This window comes from Buteo buteo, chromosome 13 (assembly GCF_964188355.1).
Source record: "Buteo buteo chromosome 13, bButBut1.hap1.1, whole genome shotgun sequence".
Classification (NCBI taxonomy): Eukaryota; Metazoa; Chordata; class Aves; order Accipitriformes; family Accipitridae; genus Buteo; species Buteo buteo.
In genome coordinates, this window is record NC_134183.1 from 12381831 (window position 1) to 12393503 (window position 11673).

Here is an 11673-nt window from a genome sequence, read left to right on the forward strand (position 1 = left end):
AAGCATTACTTCCTCTTGTATATTTAGTTTCTAACGTCTGCTTAGTGATTTCATTTGTTATTCCCTAATTCTTAAGTAATGATGGGAAAAAAAGAATAATTTCCCATTAACCTTCACTAGAGCATTTTTATTCTCATATCTGTCACATTGCTCTTCCACTGCCTTTTCTCTAAGGTGAGAACTGCTAGGTTTGGGGTTTTTTATTTGGTTGGTCAGTTGGTTTTTAAGTCTGCTCTTGTAGTGAAGCCTTTTTGATCATCCTTATCACTTTTCTGACATTACAATATTCTTTCTGAGACAGGGAAAGAGGGAGAGGGACCAGAACTGCACAACACATTCAAGAATCGAAAGCACTATACACCAACATAAGGGCATAATGATGTTTTCTACAGTGTTTTCTGCTGTTCTAATTTCTAACATTCCATTTGCTTTTTGAATGTAGCTGAGCATTGAGATTGCTGCTACTCTTTAAGCCAGCCCTTGATGTAGTGACCATCAATAACTTCAAATCAGCAGCCAGCTCTGTTATTTCAGCATCGACACTATACTCCAAATCATTTATGAACATGTCAAACAGCACAAGCCCCACACAGATCCAGGGCATGTTGCTTGTGACGGTGATGCTGGTAAGAACGTCCCTCACTAGGATAAAGAGCAGCATCAGAATAACATCTGCCAGTATGCATCTATTCACTGAGAACACAAGTATAACGCTAATTTTAGTGGTCCCCAGGTCCTTCCAAGTCCTTTTAAAAAGTGTCCCATGTTCCATGTTTTTTTCTTTGGTATCCTGAAGACATTTATGTTGATCCTTAATATAACAACTGTGGAATAGCACATTCACTCTAGCTTTAGAAAACATTTTAGCCACCAGTTAGCAAAAGCTTACTGATTTCTGTGAAATCATAGAAGAGGAAATCTATTGTAGTGTACTCCCTGTACACTACTACCACTACACAAGACAGAAGTGGGCTGGCTCCACTCCGATGGCTTTTTTTTTGGTGTGTGTGTGCATATGTATACTGATTATATTTGCCCCCCCTGCTATTCCTCAAACATGAATATATTACCTTTGCTGTCCGTGGTCCGAGCCTCCTCTGCTTATCATCACTTCAGACTCATTTTCTCATCCCCTGTGCACCACAACAGATATTCTTAGAAACAGAGGAGATCATTATAACTATCTATTGTACTTGACATCCCACTATAACCGGTATAACACAAGCTAGAGAGGTTTGCACAGTCAAGTGAATAAGGAGTCAGAAGTAAAGAGCAAAGTAAATGGGTGTGGATGCAGAATGACTGCAAAACAAACATGCAGTCCCCATTTTCAGCTTAAAGATGTACAAGGTGAGCAAAGGATATTACCTAAAGGTGCTGCTTTGCAGCAGTGCTGAGGACAAAGCAAGAGGATATATTTGCTACTACTGATACATACAAACTAGGCTTCTTAATATTAGAATTAATATCACCCACTTCAGTGTAAGAACTGCCCAGGTGACAGCCTACAGGTTGGACCTGGTGTACAGGATAATTTCATCCAGCCTACAGTTTTTCATGTCTTTCCTAATAAACCTACAACACTGAGACACATGTTTATGTCACTCCAGAGAGCAGTGCAACTGGTGCAGGAAGGAAGGGAGGGGGGTTAGATAGCTCTGGTCTATGGTGGAAATTGTGTTGCCATTAGTAGATTTTTCAAAGTACTTCAGGATCACAGCTACCCACTACCACATACAGGAAGGGCATACGCACCAGGACATTTCATACAGTGACACACAACTCTGCAGCCTTTTCCTTTTCTATGCCCATTACAATGGTAACCAAATTCAGCCCCTAGTGGGATATTTAGGGCAGCAAGATCTCCTTCTGTATTGATTTTTTTTATATTGACATAACATATTCTATTTCAAGCAGCAAAATAAGATTTGATATAACTGTCTAAACAGGACGTTTACTGATATTAGTAGTTGTTCCAAAATCCCTCCCTGTTAACAGTCGTGCAAGTACACTTTTAAGCATGAACTAGTCTGATGTCCTTAACTGTATTAAAACTTTCTGAATATGTGAACAGGCCAATTTGTTATCTTCCACCCATGATCTTGTTTTATAAGGAAACGATATTGTTTCAACAATGTCATATCATGCTCTTATCTCTTTTGCCTCAAAATCTATGTATATGTCATAAAAATTTGGTGTCTTCCAATTGCTATTGAGAACTTACATCCGAAATAGTTATCTCTATGAAATTCATGACTGGAGGTTGATGCATCTACTGTCTCTAATTTACCTTTCACCTTCTGCTCTTGGTTATGTGTTCAGGCCCCAGCAGCCAGGAATGCATCTTTTTGTACTTTGCAAGTGTTTTTTTACACAGAAAAATTGCTTATGAGGTATGGTGGTTTTCATAAAGCACAGTTCTTGGGCATATATGTACTGCTTGACCAGCAAGACACTTACTCAAAGCCGAAGAGGTTCTTAAAACAGCTGCTGCCTTTAACATGCACCAGTTATTTAAGTGGCCTAAAAAGCCTCCTGCACAGCAACTCTTTGAGGCAGCCCTCCTGCCTTCATGTGATCAGGTAACAGTTGCAGATCACCTCTTCTTTTTAGCTTTTAAAGAAAACGACAAATTATCATTTAGCAAAAAGCCTAAAAATAGCTGTCAAAGCAGAAGAAAAGGGGCACTAATAAGGAAAGCACTTGCTGAGCTCCAAGTCTCTTCCAGTTCCTAAACAGAGGGCACTGAGCTTCTAATTTCCACTTCCTACCTTCTAAAGCCAGGAAGACCTACAAGGCTATGATCAAGAACATGTCAGTTTCTTCAGTCCTTCAGGAGATTTGCCTGACAGTTATGGGACATCATAGACCAGGCACCAGGACCATAGAACAGGAGTATACAGAGGCTTAGGATTAAAAAAAACCCCAAACCAAACCAAACTGAGATCAAAACCAACAACAATCCACCCACCCCTGCAAACCAACAAAAACCCCACACCACAACAAAACCAAAAAAACCCAAACTCAAGAGAGAAACAGTGCTCTTACCAGTATTGAGGTAAGGCTCATTGATGTTCAACTCCAAGGACCACTCAAATATTGCTATTTAAAGACACTAGTATCCCCTGATGCAAGGACAGATTTATTTCAACTATTGAATTAGAGGAGAGAGATGGAGTTTTTCTTACTCATGCTGACAAAATAAACTCTTCTCCAATTAGCCAAACACACAACAGTCACTGAATCAGTATGGTTTGAAACAAAGATCTTGTCTTTTGGCTGAGGAATTCCATTCCCTGTCCACTGGGCTTTGAAAAGGCCTCAGAGCTTCCTGGGATGTAAGGTGTAGTTCCCTCCTGACTAGAATATGGAATTAAATATGGAATTAAACTATTAACAATGTGAACACTTATTTCATCACTGCACACCTAAGTCAGTATCACACTGACAAGAATGTTCTGGATCATCAATATTAAGAAGCCACAGACCAGCTATTCCCCCAGGTCTGCAAATATAACAAAAGTGACTTCTTAAAATGTTTTCCTGTTATTTTCAAATTTTAGGGTGCAGCCAGGGTCACGTCTCCATGCTTTTCTCTACCATGATGTTTAAAACATTTTTATATAAGTGAAGGCTGTGTGTCTTTATGAAATATGAGACCTCCAAGAACTACAGCTGAAGCATAATACTGAATAGGGCTTACAGTACGTGTTGAGTCTAGAGAGGTCGTGCTTCTCTGAACCACAGCTCTGAGTTGCCCACTGTCCTATGCTCAAATACACTTGATTTTCTTCATAACTATAGGCCAAATGCTTTAATGAGAACAGATTCTAATGAACAGTATACTAGCTTCTGAAAAGTGTTGGGATGAAGAAAAAACATGGCCTGACCCAGCCATAGCCCTGACACTAATTTGAGTTATATGCTTTTATTAGGAAGGACAGGTATTTATTTCTCTGCACCCCTGCATGAAAAGGATGTAGTTCTCAATGCACAGAACTCTAACCTCTCTGTTAGTCTGCATCCCAGGCTTGTGAGATCTCATTACACAAGACTGTCAAAGTAATTACAAGAGAAGAGGTAGCAGGCTATCACCACAGCATGCTGTGCAGAGAAGACTGCAAAGAAGCGCAAGGATTTGTTTGCAACCATCCTCTTGGAAGATATGTTTTTTCCTTTGACTATCCAGTTACTGACTTTCACAGACTATCTGCTTTCAGTAAACCAAAAGAACCAATGACTTGTTCAAGTCTTCGGCAAATCACTTCTAAAATCTTCTTGGCTATCCTCATTTCTCTCTGGGCACAGCTATTTTTACTCTTTTCTACAGGCTTTACTAGGATGTTTTTAAAGGATACTTGGTTTTGCTGAATACTTCTGCATCCTTCTGTGCAACAATTTAATGAGTCTTCCCTACTTCCTATCTGCTTTCTTATTTACAGATATTTGTACCTTTTTATTCTGTATGGTTGCTTAAATTCTGACTAAAGATTTGTTTCCCACTTTTGTCAAGTTTCCTTATTTTTTAAATAACCATCTCTGAAATGAAGTGACACCTTGTTAGTTGTTTGTATATTTCTATTTCAAGGAACCTTTAATCCCTTAAGTATTTTCTTCTTTCAGCTGCTTTGCAGGTCCAATACAGTTACATATTTAGGCTTCTCTTCCTTAATTTGAGAATAATCTTTTCATCTTTCTGATACTTCAGGGCCTAAGGAGTGATCATCTGAGTTTTTGACAATTAGCTTCTCCTAACTTGCTGTGGTATTTGACAAGTTTATAGGTGGATAGCCCAAGTCATCCATTCCATTTAGTTCTTTATAATTTTCTTCACCAGGTAAGGCTTTACTTTTGTGTTAATAGCATCTCTAATGCAGGTCCAAAGAGACTGTCAGCACCTGTTACCAGCCTCTTTTCCAATTCCTACTTTAAACAAATTCATGAACCCTGTGTGTTTTCTGTGGCAACACTCTGCTCTCTCTTGTCCCAGAAAATAAGGTTTTAAAAATGGTGATCTTAATTTAACTCAGCAACTCAAAAGCTTTAGGGAAAACGACAGAAGATGACCTGTCTAGAACTCTCGGTGGAAAGGATAAAGAGGTTTATAAATCAAGGCTGCGAAACTGGAGCAAACATGAGCAGTACTAAAAGACCAGAAGGAACGTGAAAAGAGGGGTTGAGGCAAATACTGGGGCACAATAAGAAAAAGCAGTGTGTCCCCTGCATGAGTGCAGCATGACTGCTTAGCACCCGAAAGGGTGGCTTAATGTGGCAGAGAGGAAAGAGGGACTAGGATCAAATCCTAGTGATTTCTTAGTGACACTGGGATCAAACCCGAGTGTTTTCCTAATAACACTAACACTGAGTTCAAGGAAAGACTTCTCCAAAAGTGTTTCCAATAAGCAGCATACGCCCACCTGACAAAAAACCCATGCCTTCTACATGGTGTTCAGGATGGCTGTACTTCCTCAGCAGCCTTTGCCAGCATTAGTACCCGATTAGCACCCACAAGACTGTTGCAGCCAGAGGCACAGCAAAGCTTTCCACATGTCCCAACAGACATCCAGAATTAAGGAGAAGGTACAAGACAGGTCTAGCACTGAAAGTAAAAATGAAACGCAACCAAGGCAGTGTCAGAGAAGCTACAAAAGCCAAAATATGGTGCAAGATTCCTCTTCCTGCAGAGGGTATCTTTTTCTTCCAGACATGTTTAACTGCCTCAGATCACATTCTTTCTCTGAACCATCCAGTAGTCTCTTGTAAAAGGCACCAGCTGCCCTGAGAAGGGTCAGATTCCTGGGAACTTGCTGTGTTAAGTCTGTGTCAAAGGTCAGTAAAAGGCTGCTAGCATCCTTATGAAGGAGAGTGTTAGTCCAGAGGCACTGATTCACCAGATGCCCTGTTAGCTATCCAGGTAACAGATGCCATGCTGCTTTATAGAGAGGACACCTCTAGAACAGTTCTGACAAAAGCACAACAGGATCCTAGCAGATGGGCAACAAGTGTCAGTGGAAAGTGTGAAGATGATGCAAAGAGAAGGCAAGGAGCTAAGCCTGGCAGACAAAGCAAAAGGAAGGCTGGGGAGAGGGTTGAGTAGGATTTAGAATTGCTAGTGGCACAGGTAAAATTTCCAAGACAAAATACATTTCAGAAAGTTGACAATACTCTGAATATACTGCCATGTTTATGTGACTCTGTGTCAAAGACTATAGAGAACTTGCTTAAAAAAAAGGTACAGTTTTTATTAACTCATACCAATCTTGCTTAATTTTTCTCCTCAGTATGATATTTAGATTTGGAAACCAAAATGTTGAAATGCAGGCATTTTTCTGTAAGCGATGCAAAACAGCTCTGCCACATTCCTTGAAGCTGCAGAACCCATAACCTGTCAGGGTCATGCAGATTTAACTGGCAATGTTTGGAGGCTTCTCTCACAATGAATCTAAGTCTGAAGACAAGCAAAAAATCCTAAGAAAAACTAACAGCCACAGGATCTAGTTGCTACTACATGCAAAGATATAACCATATGCTATGATTACAAAACAGGAACTGTTCTTCCAGGCATATTTTAAATTGAAAGAGATAAAATCATAGTCCCTCCAAATCAGTGCTAGTAAATTGTGTGTATGTTTGGGATATTACAGTTACCAGCTGTTTGCTGCTTATAAGACCTAGTAGTCAAAAAACAGAAAAAAAGATGCGAAATAACCAAATGTTCTTTAGACATCGATCAAATAGGACGTCCATTTTAGACACTATTCCCTCTTGGGTTTATGCTTTCCTGTAGGATTAGATCAGCACTGCAGCACATGCTTTCTTGCAAGGATGTAGCTCAGATGAAACCAGAGATGAAAAACAAATGAAGGGGTGGAAAAAAAATTAAAAAAAAAATCAATAACCACTTTGAATTATTCATCGCCACGAAATAGGAATAAAAATGCAAGCAAATTCCATCTTTACAACAGTGATCCCAGGAGAATTTTCTTTATAGGAGTCAAACTGTCTACTGGAGATTTTCCTGCAGAATCATTAGTACTCAATAAAATTTCAGAGGCAAAGAGGTAGGATTAGGTCAAATCCAGACCATTTGCCTACCTGAAGGCAAAGTAACATTGTGAATATCCATAACCAATTTCCACAATAGCTACTGTCAAAGCGAAGGCAGACAAAATCCAGAACAGGCCTCAGTTTACAAAAATATGAGTAAAACTGCTGAGAGCAGGTCATCTGAAAGAAAAATATGGCCTTATTCTATTGCGTTGTTTAGGGGTTTTTTCCTGTCTTTCTTTTTTAACTGTCAGAAATTTAAGTCTCATCCAGCTTATCTGTCCTAGAAAGTTCTACAGATAAAGACCAAAATCACTGGGGAAAAAAAGCACTGTTTTAAATGGATTCAAAATGCTTTCCACCAAATCCATTTAACAAAGGACTGAGAAATCAAAATCATTGAGTTATTCACAAGCTACTACCTCGATGACAGACCACTGTAAACTTAGTATTTGTTTTAAGAAGAAAACAAACAAGGAAACACCCACATCTACAAGGACACAAAGTCCTAAAGAAAACAAAACAACAAAATATGCTGCTTTTACTCTGTGTCCTGAAAAAAGGTCCAACCCTTCCCCAACAATCTCATCATTATTTTCCTTTTCTATCAAATTAAAGGGTTAATCTTTTCTCAAGGTCCATTCAAACAGATCCTGACACCTCCAAGTTCTGTATATGAAAGGTAGTACAGTAGAACTGGTTCAGCACAATGCACTACCTCCACTTTCCTTGAAGGATTCAAAAGACTGTTCCAGGACAAACCTGCTTACTCTTTGCCTCCATATATGCTTCAAGAATTTGAATTCCATGAACTGCCAACAACATTTAACCACAATGTCTGGTTTTAGAAGCAAGAGTAATAATTTAGTAGGGCAGCCTTTGGTTGTTTTTTTTTTAGAAAAGCTACCAGTGAATTCATGTGGTGATTTCAACTCTAGGAGCTTTGGTCTAAGAAACTTGCAAAATTGGAAAGTTAGTTATCTGTGGAGGTAAAAATGCAGAAAACAAAGGAAAAACCTCACTAAGCGTTATTTTTGTCTGTGCTTTGTATAAGGACTGATTTTGAGTAGAAAATAACTATATCAGTTTATGTCTAGTTAAATAATTATACCAACACAATCTGGTTTGTGAAGACTTACTCTCTAATAAGTATGCCTGCATCAGGAATTCTACCACTAGCATTGTACTGACAGTTTTGCTAGTAGGCTTCCCATACACACCAGTCCTAAGTGATGACTAAAGAAAGGAGAGCGGTGGAGCACAATAATTACCTGTGTTGGCTACATTTTCTATCACAGCAGTGTCTTATTGCCTCTCTGCAGCAAATGAGCCCCACACATAACACCTATAGGAGATAACTCATTCTCTACCATTTGCCCCCAAGACAGCAGGAATCTTTGGTTGTGATGAACATTTGCCTTTCATGAACATGTATGCCTGTAGTGCTCCATTGAGAGACAGCAGGTTAAAGAATCACACTTACATACAAAACAAGAAATGAGCTTGTGGTGACCACTGGACTATGTAGGAACTCTTATATTACCAAATTTAGCCTCCAAGAAACCACATCTGCACATGTTATTTTCATGCATGCAGCACAGTCCTTCTCCCCATAAAGTTTTTTATTACAAGCTCTACCCTTGTCCAGGTTTCGACTGAGATAGAGTTAATTTTCCTTCTAGTAGCTGGTATAGTGTTATGTTTTGGATTTAGTATGAGAATAATGTTAATAGCAACAACTGAAAACATTAGTATGTTAAGTAGTGTTTATCCTAAGTCAAGGATTTTTCAGCTTCTCATGCCCAGCCAGCAAGAAAGCTGGAGGGGCACAAGAATTTGGGAGGGGACACAGCCAGGGCAGCTGACCCAAACTGGCCAAAGGGATATTCCATACCATGTGATGTCATGCCCAGTATATAAACTGGGGGAGTTGGCTGGGGGGGGCAGATCACTGCTTGGGAGCTAACTGGGCATCGGTCAGCAAGTGGTGAGCAATTGCATTGTGCATTACTTGTTTTGTATATTCCAATTATTTTATTATTATTGTAATTTTATTATTGTTATTATCATTATTATTTTCTTCCCTTCTGTCCTATTAAATGGTTCTTATCTCAACCCATGAGTTTTACTTTTTTTTTTTCCCCATCATGATTCTCTCCCTCATCCCACTGGGTGGTGGGAAAGTGAGTGAGCAGCTGCGTGGTGATTAGTTGCTGGCAGGGCTTGAACCACAACAACCCTGCAATTTTAGGAGCCATCGTATCCCTGAACTCAAGTCATTGACGATCCTGAAGCAAGAATCAGGATCTGGACTATGACTCATGGTTCTATGGGGAAGCCTATTCAGGCAGCCAAGAACAGGTTTGATGCATTTGTATTGTCAGGCAGAAAGAAAGAAAACAGTTCCACATTCCAGAAGACTGTTAGCCAATATTGGGAAAGTTAAAATCAGTTTTAAATGACGGACAGCTGATGAGCAGATATTTGTTCAAGGTGTTTGTAGGGGAATCTCATATAATTGTTATCAAAGAATCAATTGCCTGCAATAAAATACACTAATTGTTAACTGAAACTCATAATTGGTAACAAAATAATTGATCTGATTTGTCTACTGGCCTAGACACATTACAGACAAGAGCAAGAAATTTACACCATACTTGTGTAATGTTGGTTTATATTTTAGAAAACAGTGACTTCACAGCTGAGAACAGTGTGCATGAGCTCAGCTTAGTGTAGGCAGCTAGCTGTGCATGTGTTGCAGGCTATTAATTTAGATTAATAGTGATTAATAATGTTGTCATTACAGAGACCACTTGAGGGTTTTTTTGTTGTTTTTTTTTGGTCTAGGGTTTTAATTTCTGAAAGGCAGATTCTAAGATTCTATAACTGAAAAGATCCTAACACAGTTACAAGCATTGTTCGAGGTCAAAACATACCAAATTAGTCTGATTTATACAACAACGCATTGTGAGGTGAGAAGACAGCTGCATGTAGTAAGATTTCTTTCAGAAGAGAACCCAGACCTAGTAGACACAGGCAGAACACAATATAGTGACTGGAAACCACAATAAACAAATTCAACCTAGAAGTGAGGCACAGTTTTTACCATGGGTAATTAACCACAGAAACTAATTACCCATGGTTTATAGCAGACTGCTTGCAACCTGATGCATTCAAATAAAAAACAATGCCTCACCTTAAAAAGTCTGTATAATACAAAAATCATAACACCCTCCCAAAAACCAAACACAAACAATCATTAAAACATTAGTTTGGTTTAAAATAAAGATAGGAGACTGTCTTCAGGCAGTGAATTTATTTTCTCTGCAGTGCTCTTAGTTTTCCAAAGCTTGAACTCAGGAATTGACTCATTTGTTCCATTACTGCTTCATACAGGCCAGCAGGATAAAGCAAGAAGTACAAAAAATGCAGATGGAATAGAGATCTGGTGTAGATCCTCTGCAGTAGCACATTCGCCCTAGCAAGAATCAGGAAGAGCTGACTGCTTTTGCACACAATCCCCTAAAGTTTCCAAATCAAGCAGCAAGGCATTCCATTACACAGAATAGAGTGAAAACAAGTTGGTACTTGAAAAGAAAGATGCCTCTAGATACAAGCCCTTAATGATCCCTGTTAACTCCACTTCAGAATTCATGATTTTCTAGCACAAAGACTATTATGATTTCTCAATATCAAATAGAAAGCATGTCATCTCAGATTCCCCAGGAAAGAAGCAACATCAGATCAGGAAAGGAAAACAGTGCCTCCAGTCTGCAATTTTAAGTTCTTACAGAGGGAGGAAAAAGGCATATGTTCTAGCAATGCCATGGTTAATAGGGCAAGACAAAATCCTGGAACAGAGCCAGTCAGACTGAGGGACATCTGTTTTCTAAGGAGGTAGGAATTATGGCATTAAAATTACAATAGCACATGACAACAATTAATCTCATGGCAAAATAGGATTAACAGGCTCCTTCCATGCTGTTTTTCACTCTTCTGAATCTGCACCTAGCAGAAGAATTTATTTCCTGAAATAGCAGCTAAGATCCTAGACAAGATCACTTCAGGGGAATTCTGTTCAGTTCCCTCGCCCAAGCTGGATGCTGCAGAGCACCAGCAGCACTGTCATCTTCCATTTCAGAGCAGTGCACAAGCACTTCGTGTACCAGTATGGGAAGCTGATGACACAGCCCGTTTCTTTTGCATCTAGCACTTGAATGCCACCAGTTGCTCTGCTCCACACTGGAGTGGTGAGATAGTGCGCATTTGCTAGCTGTAAGTGAAGAGGCTTTCCACTTCATGAAGTCACCGTGGGAAGTACTGCAGAAACTGAGGGCCAAACCTTTCTAGATGTAGCTGTGAGCTCAGGCACAGTAATGGCTCAGCGCAGGGTCCTCAGCCCTGGAAAGAGGCCGGCACTGGAACATCCAAAGCCACTCATCTCCAGCTGTTCAAGTGCAACACTCAGGTAAACAGGAATTGAGAACAGCTGGCCAGAGACTCCCTCCTGAAGCCCACACCAATACTAGGGATTCTTGAAAAGCAAAGGAAGAGAATTGGGGAACTGCATTCATAGCACAGTAGAGGGAAACAGACCAAGAAACCTGTCAGAAAATTATGCACAGC